Source organism: Telopea speciosissima, chromosome 9 (assembly GCF_018873765.1).
Source record: "Telopea speciosissima isolate NSW1024214 ecotype Mountain lineage chromosome 9, Tspe_v1, whole genome shotgun sequence".
Lineage (NCBI taxonomy): Eukaryota > Viridiplantae > Streptophyta > Magnoliopsida > Proteales > Proteaceae > Telopea > Telopea speciosissima.
The window spans coordinates 34,262,595-34,282,836 of NC_057924.1; positions in this window are offsets into that span (position 1 = coordinate 34,262,595).

The following is a 20,242-nucleotide window of genomic DNA, read 5'->3' on the forward strand; positions in this document are numbered from 1 at the left end:
GGTTGAGGTTGGAAGAGGAGGATCTGAGATAGCGGCCGCGCCAGTTGGGCCTGAGTCAAGGACAAGAGGATCTAACGGAGTAGGAAGCTCGCCCCCAGCGGCAGGGTCTTTAGGCGCAGGAGAGGCTGGCACGTCTGGAGTCACGGGTGCGGGTGGAACATAATACTTGAGGCCTGAGAAGTCATAGCTCAGGCTGCCCTCGAGAATGAAGCAAACAGTGTCATTCACTCCGCCCCTGTAGCCCGCGTGCACCTGCTTTTTCACGAAGGTGTGCAGCTCCTTCAAAACCTTAAACTCCTCAAGGGCCTTTTGGACGGCCTCTTTAATAAGCTTTGGTTGTCATGCCTCCAGGGCAAGCAGGTCCTTCTGGATGGTCCCAGTCTTCCTCCTCTCTAGGTTTAGCTCTTGCTCCAGCTCCCCCTGACGATCTGTCAAGGCCTTGATCGTCTCCACATGGTCTTTGCCCACGGTCTCCAACTTTCAAATCTTGGTTGTGGCGCTCATGACCTGCTCCTCTGTGACCTTCCTTTTCTTCTTCTCATCCTCGCACGCCGAGCTCTCCACCCTGCGGCAGATCTCACTCGCCCTGTGGGTGACCTGGAAAGGTAACGCAATATCAAAAAATGCCTCAATGTGAAAAGAAGAAAAATAAGATAGCAAGGACCGAGGCTTACCCTGGCAAAGTCCAGAGTGAACGAGTCTACTAGCTCGTTGTCAGAGAGGGCGTGGACAGTGCCTAGATCCTAAGGGGGGCTATGATCCATCAACTCTTTGGCCACCCCTCGGTGTGCAAAACCCGAGTCACCCTCGTAGACCTCCGACCAGTAGCTGAGGCACCTTCTCCCCTTTGGAGGGGCCTGATCGGAGCCACCCTCAGCACCCCCTGTGTGGTGTCCTGGGGAGTTTTCTCTGTAGTGCCCTTCCCTAGCATGGTCTTCTTGGGGAGCGCTTCAAGGTCCACCACCTCGTCACGGGTCATCTCGTCACGGCCCCTCTTCTCCTTGTGAGGCCCTTCGGTGGCTGGGGTGCCACCTTCTCCTTTGTTGTGGTTGTGGACAAGCCCCCGATAGATATGCCCGGTGCAGAAGAGCGGGTCTACCTCTTGGAGTGCTTCTCCAGGGCCTTTTGCTTATCCTTCGTTGTGCTATCGCGGAGCTCGTTGAGGTCCGACTGATAGTTCGCTGAAAAGAAAACAAGCCAGAAAAATAGAAGTCTGAAACTCAACCTGCGAATGCATGGCATGGGAAAATTTTAAATCAGAAAGAAAAAGGGACTCACCCCAAGCTGAGCTCAGTCTGTGGTGAGCCAACAGAGCCTCATTCTTTAGCTTACGCATGTCGAAGGCCGTGCCCTATACGCACAAGCTAAGAGACTGCTGGTTGTACTGGCTTAGCATGGGGACTGCATTCACAGCCTTTAGTCGGACCGGTCCCACTCAACTTTGAAGGGGTCCTCAGGAATGGTCGCATAAAAGAAGCGATCCTTCCACTTCTTCGCAAACTGGGGCATGTGGCATACGAAGCTCACATCCTTCAGCGACCCCCTCAGGCCACGAAGGGCCAAGTAAAACCACTCGTCTGTGGTCTTCTACAACTGGAAGAAATAAACAAAAAATGGCCCATGAGGGCCTACGACTAAGCTGGGCAAAGAATAGGAAGAAGCCGATAAGCTGCTTCCAGGAATTCACCACTAGTTGGCCTGGGGAAATGGTGTAGTGGCGAAGGACCTCTTCCACGAACCGGTATGGGGGCAGGCGAAGGCTGCACTGGAAAGCGACCTCGTATAGGCACACAGTGCTAGGGTATGGGGTGTTCGCCCTCTACTCCTTAGTTGGGATGAAGGTAACTACATTATCCAGGATCCCATAACGAAACCTCAAGGTGGCCAAAGAGTGTTCTGTTATAGTGCTCTCCCAGGCCTCCACTCCAGTGGCCTCCGCCTCGGACCCCTCTTCTTCATCATGAGCTCCACCGCCTTCGGTGGCTCGCTCCTCAAGGCCCTTAGCTGGGGTCAGGGTGCCCCTATGGGAGGAGCTAGAAGAAGACTGGGCCAAACGGCCAATCTGTGCTATAAATTTCTTGGACCCAAAGAGTGTAGATCGCTCCCCTTGGGTCCTCTCAGATCTCACTGCGGGGTCAGAGCCCTCAGTCATGCCAACAACCTCGCTGGAGACCCTATCAGGCTCTACCTCAGAAGAAGAATAAGACATGTTCAAAACTTACTGACTGAGAGGCTTGAAGAAATAGGGAGCGAGGCTTGTAAGGGTGGAGGAGCTTAACTCGAGCAGAAGATGCAGCACGAGCTCGTATACAGAGGTTTGGTGAAAACACTAGCGAATGGCTTGAGAAAATGTCAATCACTAGAGCAAGAAGCAGTAGTCAAAAAAGGCAGACAAAGCAAGAAAACTCGAATCCAAAAAATGTCAATAAAGACAATAGTGAGGAAGAAAACCCCAATTTATAGGCTACAGAAGGGAGAAGGGGCGTCCAAATCCGACGTCCTGAAGAAAAACCCATCCTAGGGTCAAGAATAGGCGACGTTGGGCATACCCGAGGTGTAATAAAAGCTCTCGCCACGTGTCTAAATGGTAATGACCAACTTCGCACAACAGAGATTGAGCGGCCGTAGGATCAACCTAGACTTCATAATGCTTATGGCCACGTGGCAGGTAATGTGTGGGACATCAAATCGCCAAGGTAAAATGATGAGAGTGCAGATCGAGGCATCATTATGGCCTAGGCCACGCATCAGCCAACGAATGGAATGTCAAATCAAATTCAGCAATTGAAGTGTCAACCCCACACACAGAAGAGTGAGCATCAGAGAATTCAAAGTCAACTCCCCTGGACGCAAGCGACCAGGGGAGTGGGGGGGCCATGATAGGTCAAAGGACCACTCCCAACGAGAATGAGCTAAGCGGTGAGCGAACTAGTGAGCGACCGCATAGTGGGAAGGAACGACCACATTTGGTGCAGGACTAGTCGAGAGAGATACGCACTCGGCGTAGCCTGAGGGCACGACTCGCTCGCATGTCAGGGTTGGCCATGACACACCCAGGTTGTAACGGCCTAGCCCCAGCCAGAAGGAGGAGCGACCTCCATACTTCGCATAAATAATGCAAGACTTGCCATGAGCCAACATGGCCCGAGATTCTCACCCACGTTGTGCCTAATTAGGCACGTGGGAAGTTATGGATAATCAGTATCCCCATATCACTCCTAAACCTTCTCACTCCACTCCAAAAATCTAGCTTTCCAATTAGGGCACGATTCTGCCCATCACCCACCTTAAGTAAGGGAGGTAATACCCATTACGATCATCTGAATTCTACCTTGATTATCTGTAGCTTAGAGCTCTAACTTACGCATAGGAGTGAGATCACCAATAATGCCCGGTACTCTCTGCTAATCTCTTCTTGCAGGCATAGCACACTCTGACGAGTTTCTTAACGCAATAGCTCGTAGGAGAAAGAGGGACCTATCCATAGTACCAGCTATCCCTACAGCCTACAATGTGAAATGGTTCACTTCTAAAAAGACTGAGGGGATCTTCCGAGAACATCTATTCAATAGAAAGATTCGAGTAGAGAGAGATGTGATAGTGGAGGAACTTCTGGCCTACAAGGTGGGTGCCAGATTCAATAGGTTGTGGTGGAGTAGCATGTCGATCTAGCCAGAACTCTATTACCCTACCTTGGTCAGGGAATTTTATTCAAATTGGGTGTTGGTTAAGGAGGAGGATGATGAGTTCAAGCTAGCTTCCTATGTGAAGGGAGTTGTCATTGGCTTTACTGCAGCGGAGTTGGGGATTCTCCTTGATGTATCCTCAGAGGGTGTGAGGGTATACTATCCTCCAAGCAGTCATCCCAACAAATTCCTACATCCAGATGAGAGTAGGAAGTTGTTCAGGGTTCTCACAAATGATAAGTATGAGGAGAATGATGATCTTTCCAAGTTTCCTCCTCAGCTAGTTCTTATCTTTATAGCCAAGACCAATCTGGCTCCTTCCAAGGCACACAACACTCATCCTCCTCTGATGTCTGTAGTTCTAGCTCATTCTTTGTACACTGGCTAGCATATTTGCCTGCCTCATGTGGTCATCCAGCATATGGCTCGTGCAGTACTGAATCCTACCCGAAATAATACTTTGCCATATGGTCGGCTGCTCACTAGAGTCTTCTTATTCTTTGGGGTTGATCTTGGCCATGAGCCTAAGGGAATAAGCACTGAGGGGCCTATTGGGTTCAATGCACTACAGAAGATGAATTTGTACTATGATTATGATAGTGCTGGAGAGCAAGTCAAGTATGGGGATGACAGAGGACCCAGAGAGGACGATGATGATAGTGATGATGACCTTGATTTTATGGGATCCGGGCCATCTACTGCAAGAACTTCAGGTGCACCAGGGGGAGGAAGTAACATCTTAATGGCTATTAGGCGACTGAACCTACAAGTGGTGGATGGCTTCGATGAGGTCAAGAAGCAACTCTCCAACCAGGCTCGGCGTCTTGAAGGCATAGGGAGAGGAGTAGATGACATTAACACCTTCTTTGGTCGCAGTGGTGGTGATGGTGCAGATGACTAGCCCAGCTCTTTCTCTAGCAATTTCTGAAGTTGTGTTTTGCAACAGTCTTTTGGTATCTTGTTTTTTGGGTGGATATTGGTGGAACTCTTTTATTTTGCTTTTTCCTTTAGTTTTCTTATAGTTTCTCTTTTCTTTTTTTTTTTATCAGTTAATTTGAACAATTAGAAATGGTGGGATTGTATATTTTGATCTTGGATGGATAGAATCAGATGTTTTGAGTTGAATCAGATGGAATCTTGTGTTTTAAGTTGAGAAGGGCACAGTTATGCCCAAGCAGAGAATCTGGAACAATTATGGTTGGATGTATATATTTTGGGTTGGACAGGATTGAATCATATGTTTTTAGTTTTGAGATAGATGAAGTCATGGATGTTGAATTGTGAAGGACATAGTTGCCTTCAGGAAGGATTTGGAATAATTTGGATATTGTAATTAATCTTATATATATATATATATATATATATATATATATGTTTACTAATTTCCTCTTGCTTGAATCATTGTTGATAATTGTAGGTTGGTTATGTTTAATTCATTATTGTTCACTGTGGATCATTATATATATACATATATATACATATTTGCCCATCACTTTCTTACTCACAATCCAACAAAGTATTAATATGGTTATTAATTGACAGCCTATGTTTCAAGTCCTAAGTTCCATGTTGCCTATTATCTTCTAGGTTCTTGTTTCACCTACACATACACATAATAATTTCAAGCAGAATGATGCATGCTAATGTTAGATTCAGTTTCCACCTAGCACACAATTCTATAGGTCAAGTGTATGCTATTGTGATAACTCGGGAGATACTAAGGGTCATTTAACTTATCGCCCCAGTGAAACCTCAATTATCACATGGGAGCCTATGCCGATAGAAATCATCCTATCACCCAGTGGCAAACCCTGATAGCCATCACTACCCCTGTCCTGGCCTCTCCCACCTCTACAGACCACAGGTGCTCAGACTATCCAACACATAAACCCTTATTGGCAAGGGTCGTAGCATAAAGGAACAGGCATCCTAGCCACAGATATACTATATGTAAGTCTTATCCTCCCGAGAGGTATTCCGGGTGCATCAACGTCTCATTCCATCTAGTACCCGGGTACTAGCACTGCACGGCACATACAGATTAGGATGGCATATAACAATTTTCATAATTAAATAAATTAGAGTTCCGGTATCGGCACACCTAGCACCGTAGCCCGATACAATGGTGAGAATATTATCACATTCATAACAGTTCATATTTGAATAATAATGCAATGCGCACAATTCTTATAACTATATAATAGCATGCTTAAGATTGCCAAATATATATATTCAAACCCAACAAAGTCACCTAGAACCCACTCACTGAACTCGGGTGTCACCCGATGTGGTCGACATGAATCTCATCGATGCACCAGCTATCCATCAAGTTGGGTAGCCTAAACATAAAAAATCAATCATTGAAGCTTGTATAGAAGGGTCCCATGCTAGGCCCCCAAGGTTAAAATCAAGTTCAACCAAGATAGCACGAGCGGACTCACGGATGGTTGCAACAGGGTGAATCCGTCCCTAACTTCGTTCAGGCCAAAAGGTGAAAACACAAGGAGCGGATCCATGGACAGAACATCTTACTTGGATCTGGTCGTGCATCCATGTGATTTTTGAGACACATCCGAGAGCGAGCGGGCCCACGGGCAATTACGCCATCTTAATCCACCCCTGCATCGGTTCGATCCTTGAGACATGCCCGAGAGTGAACTGACCCACGGGTGGATGCAACAGATTTGAGTCCATTCCATCATCCGTTTAGGTCAAATCACAGGGATTATACTGGGCAAGCTGAAGGACGATACCACGATTGGTGGATCCGATCGTGCATCCACCGGTAGTCTTTTTTGAGACTTCAAAGGGCTTCTTCTCTAGCTTGAAGCTTGGAGTGCACCCAGCTCTCAAAGACATGGGAGGGGTGTCTAAGTCTCCCTAGGGTTACTATAACCTAGGCTCACCTCATGGATCCAAGATTACACAAAGGTTGGGTCTACAATTGATCCAAGGGTGGGATTTCATAGCTTAGAACCAAAGCTCAATAGCAATGGCTGCAAATGCAGCATTTATAGCTCTTGATGAGGGCTTGGTTAGCACCATTAGAGCTCCCAATCAGGGTTAAGCATTACCTTGAGTCCCAAGTGGAACCCTAGTTTAGCTCAAGCTCAAGGAATTCATCAAAAATGGAAATGAAAATGGAGAAGTACCAAGTTTGAGGTCTTACCTTGGTGGGAGGAGCTCAAATTCCAGCCTTAGGCAACCTTGAAGATCCACCTCCTTTTCCTTCCGACCATCATCTCCATCTCTCCTTCTCCTCTTCTTCTTCTTCTCCCCTTGTTCGGACAGTAAGAGGAGGAGATGTGGGGCAGCCAGCCATCTTGGCATAGCCTCCATCTTCTTCCCTTCCCCTCTCATTCCTCTCCTACTTCTACTACTTCTTCTTCCTTCCTCCTTCTCCTCCTTTCCTTATCTCTTCTCCTCCATGGTTTGCTTGGGAGGGGGAGAGATAAGGGAATAAGGGGTTTAGGTTAGTCTTTTAAGGGGTAGATGGGCCTTAGGTCATGTTTGGTTAGGTACCACCAAACACAATTTACCCCTTAGGTCTTAAATGGGTTTTAGTTTGGATCTTAGGGCATGTTTGGTCCATGTCATAACCCTTAGGTCCATTTAGTTAGTTAGGTCATGTTTGGGTTGGGCCCAAATCTTATTAGACCTATTAGCCCTTAAGCCTTATTTAGTTTAAGTTAGGTTATATAACCCATTATTTACTTTAAGTTAGGCTTTATGGGCCCACTTTCATGGCCCATTTAACCAATTAATGGTAAGGGTAGGGGTCCATATTGTCCAAAGGTCCAATTATGATATCTGGGACACAGGGATGTGGGTCCCATAAGAAAATAATCCAAAACAGCAGGTAACAGCACCAGCAGATCCTCGAGCAGATTCAGGTCTAGTGAGTCTGTTCGTGACTCTAGTGCTGCTGTCAGGGCCCAAACTTTAAGGAAAGTTACAGGGCTTTGACCCGTACTTCCAAGACTTCAAGGGAACACTTATAATAAAATACTAGGTTCAAGGCCATTAATGTTGACCATTGCCACCATGGCATTACCCTTTGGTAAAGGTCTAATTTACCCTGGGGCATTTGGGTATATTTTGTTAGGAAAAGTACAAATTGTCCTATACCCTCCATATTTTGATGATAACAAATAAACCATCCTTGGACTAATGCTTGTGTTCTAAGTGTTTTAGAGTTAAAGCATAGCACCAAGTGAGGGGGAGCGTATACAAGTGTACAAAGACCTTACTCAAGAAGATTGAAGCTTAGAAGTCAAAACTTGAAAGACAAGAAGACTTGAAGCTTGAAGCTTGAAGATTTAAGATTGAAGACTTTGTAATCTATATGTAATTTTTGAGTCACATGTGATGTATTGCACACACACACACGCATGCATCCATCTAGAATGACCTTAGGAGGTTATTTGACCCTTTAAACATGTGACCAAATGGGTTTGAAATTTCCACAACTAGCCCTAATGTAATTGGACCAAATTTTTACTGAAATTGCCCAATCCGGCATACTAGTTCTCAATCCGGCATACCGGATCAATAGGGAATCTCAGGAAAATAAGCCACAGCAGCCCAGTTAAGTAAGCTGGATAGGATCTAGCATACCGGATACCTCTAAGCTGTAGATTTGCCCTGATCCGACATACTGGATCTCTACTAAACTATTATAATATAGCCGTTGGCCTCTTTTCATATTTGGAAGTTAGGTAATCCGGCATACCAGATTCCCATCCAGCATACCGGATTATTTATAGACTGTGGAATCCGATCCTTAATTGGATTCCTAATTTATTCTAGCTTCTTTGGCTATAAATACTCTCTTGATCAAGGCTCTAAATACATCAATTAACATCATTGAATCACAATCAAGAGCCTCCAAGATCAAGATACTCCCAAGTGAGATTACAAACATAAATTCAAGGAAGTTCAATCGCACATTGCTCCCTTCTTTTTCATTTGCATTCAAGCTGTATTGTTTGAAAGGTAGCATTCACTCTCACTAAGGTTTAAGGTAACACTAAACTCCTTAGTGCTTTTATTTTCACTTTGCATTAATGGATTAAGTCCTCTTGCTCGAAATCAAGAGTAGTTGAGTTCTCTTGCTCATTATCTCAAGAGTTGTTGAGTTCTCTTGCTCGATTCTCAAGAGTAGTTGTACGAGTTCTCTTACTCATATTTAAGATTTTAATAGTGAAACTCTCTCTAAGTTGAGAGGAGTGGACGTAGGCACAAATTGACTGAACTGCTACAAATCTTTGTGTCTATCTTCTTATATTTATCGTATTTTGTGTTAATTTTTGCATTTATTTTTAATCTTCAAACCTTCACCTATTTGTATCAGAGTGGGAACTCAAGACCGTGATTTTTTAATACAACTAAGAGTTTTAAGACTATGGGAACCTCTGCTAATCGTAAGTTTGAAGGTTATAACATTATCCGACCTCCCTTCGTTGAAGGTGAAGGATTCTCCTATTGGAAGAATCGCTTCAAGAACTTCGTGTGCGTACCATAGACAAGCCCAAAGAAGAATGGACCCCAGCTGAAAAAGCTAAGATGCAACTTAATTATGTAGCTATAAGCTATCTTCAATGTGCATTAGGAGAAAAGGAGTACAATAGGACATGCATGTGTGACTCCGCTAAGGAGATGTTTGAAAAACTGTATGAGCTTTTTAAAATGAAAAATGATGAAGATATATATGCTATGTTTACTCGGTTTACTAACATTGTGAACAAGTTGAAAGGTTTAGGAAAAATTTACTCCAATGGTGAGAATGTTCGAAAGATTCTAAGATCCAACTTAATTATGTAGCTATAAGCTATCTTTAATGTGCATTAGGAGAAAAGGAGTACAATAGGACATGCATGTGTGACTCCGCTAAGGAGATGTTTGAAAAACTGTATGAGCTTTTTAAAATGAAAAATGATGAAGGTATATATGCTATGTTTATTCAGTTTACTAACATTGTGAACAAGTTGAAAGGTTTAGAAAAAATTTACTCCAATGGTGAGAATGTTCGAAAGATTCTAAAATCCCTCTCTAAAGAATGGAGACCCAAGACTACAGCCATAAGGGAATCAAAGGGCATTGATAAGCTGAGCCTAGATGAGCTATTAGGATCACTCCAAACTTATGAGATGGAGCTAAAGTAAGACACCAAGGAGGATGAGCCTAATGAACCAAAGAAGAAGGTTGTTGCATTCAAAACCTATGATATCAACGACGATGATGAAGAACTTTCGGATGATGAAATTACTTACTTGTCTAAGAAATTTTCAAGATTTTTGAAGAACAAGAGCAAAACATCATTCAACAGAAGAAGATTTTTCAAAGATCAAAAAGGTAAGAATGCCTCTAAGGATAACACTGACTCTTCTTTAAAAGATATTGTGTGTTATGAATGTAGGAAACCTGGACATTTTAGAGGAGATTGTCCCAAAATGAAGAAATATAAGAAGGCCTATAAAGCTAAACACACCTTCGACTTAAGTGATGAAGAAGAAGATAATGAAGAATCACAAGAAGAAGAGGAATAATCAAATCTTGCTTTAATGGCTACTAAAGATGAATCAACCCAAGATGAGGTAACTTCCACTTCTCCCTCTCATAAAGATAAGGACTTCTTAGAATTGGAAGAAGCTTTTAAAGACTTATACCAAAGTAGCATGGAATTAGCTACCACTAAAAAAAATCTCCTAAAGGAGATAAACACCCTCAAAGACCAAAACGATATCTTGGAAGAAGAAAAAGAGAAGTTGTGTAAAGCCTTAGAATCTTTTATAAATGGTAAAAAGACACTTAATATCTTACTTGAAAATGCCTCCAAAGCATCCTTCAACAAGGAAGGAGTAGGCTATAATGTGAATAAGAGTTCAAATCAAATCAATGAGGCAAGTTCAAGTAAAATAACAAGTAAGAAAGCTAAGAAGAAATTCTATAATTATTGTAAAAAGAAAGGACATTCAATTGAGGAATGTTATGCTAGAAAGAAAACTTCTCAATCTAGTAAACCAAATCCCAAAAGAAAGGCTCCATACAATCCTCAAATTATTGTATGCAATAATTATAACAAAAAAGGGCACACTGTTTGGGAATGTCATCTTATGTATCAACCTTTTCACAATCCTAGAAGACCTTATAATGGTCAAAATAGGAGGAGTCATCTAATGGCACCAAAACCAACTAGAACTCCAACCAAGGTATAAAGACCACCAAATAACCAAGGATCATATAGAAAATTTCAAAACCAAAGACCTTGGAACCCTCAACCATACACAAGTTGGTATGGAAACCAAAAGGGAAATGATCACCAAATGGTGTGGAGACCAAGAGGAATGTATAATACTAACAATGATGGACCTAACACTCAATGGGGACCAAAATTTTATTAAGTACTCTTGTCTTGTAGGTAAGCAACATGGAATAGTATATTGATAGCAGTTGCTCAAAGCATATGACATCTAATCCAAAGATATTTTAGGAACTTAAGAAACAAAAAGGAGGATGGGTGTCTTTCGGAGACAACAACAAAGGAAGAATCATTGAAAATAGATCGATAAAGTTTAGAGGTACAGTAATCTCTAACGTCAGTCTAGTTGATAATCTTAAGTACAATTTACTTAGTGTTAGTCAACTATGCAATAATGACTATTGTGTTAACTTTAATGCCTCCAAGTGTGAGATTAAAGATTCTAATGATAACATGATTCTTGAGGATTGTAGGAAGAATAATATTTATATTTACACATTTAATATGAGCTCTTATGATGCTTGTCTCATATCTAAATTTGATAATACAACCTTATGGCATAGAAAATTGGGACATATTAATCCTAAAATTATTAAATCCCTTTCTTCTAAGAACCTTATGAGAAACTTACCTAAGTTGAATTTTGATAAGCAACATACTTGTGGAGCTTGTCAAAGAAGTAAACTTACCAAAGCTTCTCATAAAGTCATTAATTCTGTTACCACCTCAAGACCACTATAATTACTTTACTTAGACTGATTTGGACCTATACAAACCACTATCTTGGGAGGAAAGAAATATACTTTCGTTATTGTAGATGACTACTCCCGATTCACTTGGACCCTTTTCCTCAAGCACAAGAATGATGTATACGAGGAGTTTATAGCTCTTTGCAAGAGATTACAAAATCAAAAGGGTTACATGATCACTTCCATAAAAAGTGACCACGGTGGTGAATTTGATAATATTGAGGATTTTGGTGAGTTTTGTCGAAAACAAGGTATAACACATAATTTTTCAGCCCCTAGAACACCACAATCAAATGATGTGGTTGAAAGAAAGAATAGAACCATTCAAGAAACAGCTAGGACAATGCTAAATGAGTATTCCTTGCCTAAGTATTTTTGGGCTGAAGCTGTTCACACGGCTTGTTATGTGTTAAACCGGGTTTTGATAAGACCTATCCTATTAAAGACCCCCTATGAATTATTTCATAACAAACTACCTAAAGTTGATTATTTCAAAGTTTTTGATTGTGCCTGTTTCATTCTTAATGCTAAGGATAACTTAGGAAAGTTTGATGAAAAGGTAGATGATGGTATATTCCTAGGCTACTCCACAAATAGTAGAGCATATAGAGTGTTTAATAAAAGAATACTAGTTGTGGAAGAGTCTATGAATGTTAGATTTGATGAATCTATGGCAAAAGACAAGTATAAAGACCTTGAAGAAGATGATGAAGATGAAGTACTTGAAATTAGGAAAAGAGTTCAAAAAATCACTCTAGGTGAACCTAATGATTAAGTATATCAACTTCCTAAAGAGATTAGAACTGTTAAAGACCATCCCCTTGACCTTGTCATTGGAAACCTAGATAAAGGTATACAAACTAGGAGTAAAATCTAAAATGTTTGCTCCAATGTGGCTTTCATATCTACCATTGAACCCAAGAATATTAAAGAAGCTCTTTTGGATAGTGATTGGATAATCACTATGCAAGAAGAATTTAACCAATTTGAAAGGAATCAAGTTTGGGACTTAGTACTAAAACCCTCTAACTCCAAGATTATTGGACCTAGATGGGTATTTAGGAATAAACTTGATGAAAATGGTAACATCACTAGAAACAAAGCTAGGCTAGTTGCTCAAAGATATAACCAACAAGAAGGTATTAACTTTGATGAATCATATGCACCTGTAGCTAGATTTGAGTCAATTAGAATGTTGCTTGCCTTTGCCTGTCATAAGAATTTCAGGTTGCACCAAATGGATGTCAAAAGCGCATTCTTGAATGGTTACATCAATGAAGAAGTCTATGTCATTCAACAGCCTGGTTTTGAAGACTCAAAATGCACTAACCATGTATACAAGCTGAAGAAGGCCCTGTATGGTTTAAAACAGACCCTAAGAGCATAATACAACAGATTGAGTAAGTTTCTAGTTGATACTGGCTTTTCAATGGGTAAGATAGATACCACTTTATTTGTTAAGCATGATAAGAATGATGTGATTATAGTTCAAATTTATGTTGTTGATATTATCTTTGGATCTATTAATGAATCCTTCTGTCATGATTTTAGTAAATGCATGAGTAACGAATTTGAGATGAGTCTTATGGGTGAACTGAATTTCTTTTTAGGATTACAAATTAAACAAACCCCTAATGGGACTTTCATTAGTCAAACTAAATATCTTAAGGAATTATTAACGAAGTTCGACATCAATGGACAGAAGTCATCTAGCACTCCAATGAGTACATCTGTAACTTTGTCCAAGGATGAAGATGGAATCCCAATTGACCCGACCAAATATAGAGGTATGATAGGTAGTTTACTCTATCTAACGGCTAGTAGACCGGACATAATGTTCAGTGTCTGTGCTTGTGCTAGGTTTCAAGCCAAACCTATGCAATCCCATTTGAGTACCGTGAAGAGAATCTTTAAGTACTTGAAAGGAACTCCAAGCATTGGCCTATAGTACCCCTTGGACAATGACTTTGACCTTATTAGCTTCTCTGACACCGACTTTGTCGGTTGTCATGTTGATCGGAAAAGTACAAGTGGTACTTGTCATTTTCTTGGATTATGTTTGGTTTCATGGTTTAGTAAGAAGCAAAATTCAGTTGCTCTATCTACCACCGAAGCTGAATACATCACTGTAGTACGATGTTGTGCACAACTGCTATAGATGAGGTAAACTCTCCAAGATTGTGGAGTTAAGTTTGACACTTCCTCAATCCAATGCGGTAACACAAGTGCAATTAATCTTAGTAAGAATCCGATTTTACACTCTCGAGCTAAGCATATTGACATTTGTCATCACCTTCTACGTGATACAGCCGACTTGACTATATTGAGACCGAGAAGCAACTTGCAGACATCTTCACAAAACCCCTGAGTAAAGGAAGATTTTGCTCTCTTAGAAGAGACCTTGGCTTGTGTGACCCTTTTGAATAACTGAAAAATGTTTTTAAATGAAAAAATGTTGTTTTCTTGCTGTTTTGCCTACCGGATCCTAAAACGGTATACCGGATCAACTATCTCTGGCAGTTTTTAACCGTTTTTGTATAAAATAGTATACCAATTTCTAAAATGGTATACCGGATTTTTTAAAAAATCTGCCCGTTTTATAACTGTTACAGTATCTTTCAAGCCTATATAAAGACCCCATTTTGTCTCTTTCTGATTCACTGTTCACTCTACTCTCACTACCCTATCTCATATCATCTAAATTCTCAAAACTTCTATTTCTCTCTCCTCAAAACTTCTCTAGAGAATGAGTCAAAGCGGGAAGGATGTTATGCCCGAAGGGCAACAACCATATAAAAGGAGTAGAACCGAAAGCTCCTCGAGACAACCTTATGCTCCTGGAGAAGATCATCTCTTTCGCTCTTCCGAATGCCCGTGCAAATTGGCCTCTTTATCTCGCCCGAAAAATTGAAGAAGCCCGTGAAGTCGACATCTTCTCTTTCAATAGTATTTAACTTGAGGGCTTGTTCAAAGACATCGGTTGGGACCCTCTTCTCAACATGGATGACCCCTGCTACCCTCAACTTATCAAGTATTTCTACACCAATTTGTATTTCAGTGGGGCGGATGAATCCTTGAAGCTTCACTCTTATGTGAAGAGTGTTCACATAGAGCTATTTATTGCTGACTTTGCTAATCTTCTTGGAATTTTGTCCGATGACCCTTGCATCTTTTGGACCCCCAAGAGCACCATCTTTAGAGATTTCATCAACCACGAAGAAGCCTATTCATCTCTTTTAAAGCAATATGATTCTCAAGCGGCCACCGTTGTAATTGGTAGACTTCGCCTCATTCCCCATGTGATTTCCTACATTATTCAACATAATTTCATTCCTAGGGGCGGCGATCGAAACAAGTGTCTCACTCCCCAAGCCTACCTCACATATTGTGTGTATACCACTACACCACTTTGTCTTCCATACTTCATCATACGGTATATGGAATCTTGTGCTCACCCCCAAAAGCACACTAATCTTCCATATGGATGTCTTCTTACTCGTCTCTTCTGAGTCTGTGACATTGATCTCACTCGTGAAGAAGAATCAACCGTGAAATTTCAACACATCACCTAAAATAGCTTTCACACCATTGCTATTCCTCCTCCATCCGATGTGTATGTTGAAGAAGAAGAAGATCTAGATACAACTGTGCCCCCTCCTCATCAAGATCAAGAAGGCATTCCAGCTTCCTTACAAGATTGGGTGTCAAGCATCGACGAGTACATGGACGAACCAAATACTCGTATCATGGAACTTAAATTTTGTCAACATCGGATTCAAGATGATGTGGCATCCCTCCGTTATGGTGTGAAGTCTGGATTTGACAACTTGAATGTGCGCCAAGATAAGATTCTTTGTTATCATCAAAATGGGAGATATTGTTAGGGAAAGTACAAATTGCCCTATACCCTCCATATTTTGATGATAACAAATAAACCATCCTTGGACTAATGCTTGTGTTCTAAGTATTTTAGAGTTAAAGCATAGCACCAAGTGAGGGGGAGCGTATATAAGTGTACAAAGACCTTACTCAAGAAGATTGAAGCTTGGAAGTCAAAACTTGAAAGACAAGAAGACTTGAATCTTGAAGCTTGAAGATTTAAGATTGAAGACTTTGTAATCTATATGTAATTTTTGAGTCACATGTGATGTATTGCACACACACACGCATGCATCCATCTAGAATGACCTTAGGAGGTTATTTGACCCTTTAAACATGTGACCAAATGGGTTTGAAATTCCCAAAACAAGCCCTAATGTAATTGGACCAAATGTCCACTGAAATTGCCCATCCGGCATACCGATTCTCAATCCAGCTTACCGGATCAATAGGGAATCTCAGGAAAATAAGCCACAGCACCCCAGTTAAGTAAGCTGGATAGGATCCAGCATACCGGATCCCTTTAAGCTGCAGATTTGCCCTGATCCGGCATACCGGATCTCTACTAAACTGTTATAATATAGCCATTGGCCTCTTTTCATATTTGGAAGTTATTCCCATCCAACATACTGGATTATTTATAGATTGTGGAATTCGATTCCTAATTTATTCTAGGTTTTTTGGCTATAAATACTCTCTTGATCAAGGCTCTGAACACATCAATTAACATCATTGAATCAAAATCAAGAGCCACCAAGATCAAGATACTCCCAAGTGAGATTACAAACATAAATTCGAGGAAGTTCAATCTCACATTGCTCCCTTTTTTTTCATTTGCATTCAAGCTGCATTGTTTGAAAGGTAGCATTCACTCTCACTAAGGTTTAAGGTAACACTAAACTCCTTAGTGCTTTTATTTTCACTTTGCATTAGTGGATTGAGTCCTCTTGCTTGAAATCAAGAGTAGTTGAGTTCTCTTGCTCATTATCTCAAGAGTTGTTGAGTTCTCTTGCTCGATTCTCAAGAGTAGTTGTACGAGTCCTCTTGCTCATATTCAAGAGTTTAATAGTGAAACTCTCTCTAAGTTGAGACGAGTGGACGTAGGCACGAATTGGCCGAACCACTATAAATCTTTGTATCTATCTTCTTATATTTATCTTTATTACTTGTCTTTACGTTTGGTATTTTGTGTTAATTTCTACATTTATTTTTAATCTTCAAACCTTCACCTATTCACCCCCCCTCTAGGTGAATTCACATATTTTGGGTGCGGGTGTAACAACATCCCTCGTTTCCTTGATTGTAAGCGAGCAACTGATAGAAGATGCTTAAAAGTTTGATCTGGAATTGATGATCGAAGGACAGGCTATGCAGTTAGCAGCAATGGATATATAACCATTGATCCGGGAAGAGATAATTGAAAAGCAGCCCACTGACCCCAAACTAGCTAAGATAATTTGGGAAGTACAGCATGGTATCCACAAGGACCTAGACTTCTCACTGGCCCTTGATGGGACATTAAAGTTCAGAGACAGATTGTGCATGCCTGATAATTACGAGGTACAAAACCAAATTCTTAAGGAGGAGCATAATTTACCTTATTCAATCCACCCCAGAGGTATAAAGATGTACAAGGATCTGAAGAAGTACTATTGGTGGATTGGGATGAAGTAAACCATAGCAATATATGTGTCCGAATGCCTCCCCTGCCAGCAAATAAAGGCGGAAAGACACCGACCGTATAGATTATTGCAGCCACTCCCTATACCCGAGTGGAAATGGGAAAGAATCACCATGGATTTTGTAATGAATTTACCCAACACCAGGAAAGGGATCAATGCAATCTGGATGATTGTAGACGGATTGACGAAAGTGGCTAACTTCATTCCCATCAGAATAAACTATTCAATGGAAAAGCTCGCCCAACTATACATTGATAATGTAGTCCGCCTATGTTACTTCCACGCCCAGATTTACTATTGATTATAATTTCTCTCCTGTAACGTGTAGATTCTGCTATCATGTACGCTGGTGAGCTATTTTCCCTTGTGGTCAAACCTAGCCACAAGATCATTGACCAGTTCACGGGCTTGCTTGTGGAGGAGAGGTTCCTTAACTAGTAGTGGGGAAGATTTATGAATGATGACTTCGTCGATCATCCTCCTAGCACGAGTCCACGGAGTGAAGAGTACCAGAAGGCGTTCCCTGTGTTCCACAGCTAGACACATCCTTAAGCGATGAGCTTATCATCGCGATTGGAAAACTATTCGAGATCACGAAGGACACGTCATGACGGTCGAGGGGGTAAGATACTACCTTGTGGATGTTACTGTACTCTCCCCTAGTTGACCTTGAAGTGTGGGCCAAAGCCCGACCAATTTTCCCTAAGCTTCTGCCCTTACAGTAGCAATGGACACACGAGCGGACTCACCGGCACTGTATCCATCCGTTAGTCCGCCCATGCTATCTCTGGCCTTTGTGTGTTTTCCTTGTGTGGGACTCACACCCTGTGCCCCGGGCACTTTATCTAGTCACCTAGACGAGGTTGGCCTCATCCTTGATCTCCTTGGCCTGTGGGTTACCATAAAGGTGGACCCATTTGCTTAATAGACCTCTTAAATGAGTTTTGACTCATAATGCCCATGCCAAACAGGCCCTACGTGGGATATGATTCAAGACCAAGGCTTAGTCTTCAAGTCTCATTACTTCCTTCACCAACCTAAAATGTAGGAGTTGTGGAGCATTGAAGGCTTGTGGAGGAGAGCTTGGAAGGGGGCTATGGAGGTGGAGAATCATCCATAAATCCAACCTTGGGGTAAGTGACCTCACCTTCCTCCCTCTCTTTTCTATTTCTGAGTTTGGAGAATCCCTTGGGATCGATTCCAAGTGTGGGGGTTCTCTTGGAAACCCATTAAACCTCATTGAATGCTCCCTTTGAGACCTTTTTCCCTTCCCTTAATGCCTTCATAGAGTTGACAACCCAAATGTTGTTTAAGCATTGGAGACCTAGTTAGGTTTGGGGAAAACCTCGGACATGGATCCAAATCCCTTGAATCCCCAAATTTCTTATAGGGATTATATATTTTGGACCTCTAACGAAGGTTTGGACTCACCTCCTTAACCCTAGGACCTTAATGGATCCATGAATGAAGGGCTGGATGTAATGATCTTTACAGCTTTCAAAGGTATGGCAACGGAAGAATGATCGGACTCACTATCGTGTATTCGCCCGTTAGTCTGTTCAGCTTAACTTGGCTGTTTAATCTGGGTGGAGCCACAAGCGGACCCACTTAAATGAATCCGCCCGTAGCTCAGGTTGCTCTCGAGTATGTCTCAGGGTTTAACGGATGCACAAGTGGATTCATGTTCCACATCCGCCCATGAGTCCGTTCCATATATTTTCTAGGTATGGCCTGGACAGATCCACAACCGGACTCACCTGGCTGCCTCCGTTCCTGCATCTGCCCCTGCTGTCTTAACCCAAACTTCAATTAAATTATTGGGGCCCTTTGGGGTACACACCTATATACTTCTAATACTACTTTCATGCATCCTCTGACTTCAGAATCTATACGGGAGTGTGTGCTTTAGAGCAAACCTCACCAAACGGTAAGCAAACGAACTGTGAGTGGGCTTTGGGTGATGTTTGGGCTTGATATATATACATATAGAGATACAACTATATAGATTATACAATGGCTTTTGTGCTGCATTCATTCTTACTATGTTGCATCCTTGCATATAAAACCATGATTGATATAAATTGATGGAATACGGGCATATTGCTTTACTTTATTATATTGGGTTACGGTGCCGAGTATACCGGTGTCGGACCCCAAGAATTCTTATTATATCATTGCTTGCCATCCTAGTTTGTATGCGTCATGCCGTGCTGGCACCCAGGTACTAGATGGAATGAGACGTTGATGCACCCGGAATACCTCTTGGGACGATAGGAATTGCATGTAGTATATCTGTAGATAGGCTTTATGGTCCCTTATGCTATGACCCTTGCCAATAGAGGTTTATGTGACGGATAATCCAAGCACCTGATGTCTGTGGAGGTGGGAGATGTCAAACCCTGCTCCTGATTGGTTGGATTCTTGATTTAAGGGAAGGAACCCCTGTCCAGGCAACCAGGATCACTGTGGAGCATCACACCACTTAATGAGATCAATGAGAATACCTTGAATAGGTTTCCCTATATACCTGTCAGAAGATGGATAGCAGACCCTTGCAACTGTGCAACTTACAGCTTGATGTATGACTTGGATCCCAGGTAATCTCCCTCCTCCCCAAACAGTGGGACCCACCTATGTGAAAAGAGTGTAAAATCTCATATTAGGCATGTGGGGACAATACCCTGATTTAGGGTCAAACCCTGTGCAAGCGCCATTGAATTTTAGCTTGCTGGAATTCTTTGGGCGATGGCACTAGGCGATGTAGCAAGTCCGAGAGACATCGCCCAGTGACTGATTTTGAATATTTTAATGGATTTTTTTATGGGGACCACCCATTATGGACATGGGCACCCTCCACTAATAGAGGGAAGTCTGAGGGACCACCTTATGCCCTCAGTTCACTGTGGACCCCACCAGTGAGCCCAGAATCGATCAAAATCAGTTTAAAAACTGATTTTTAAAAAGGACCTTCATAGGCAAACATGC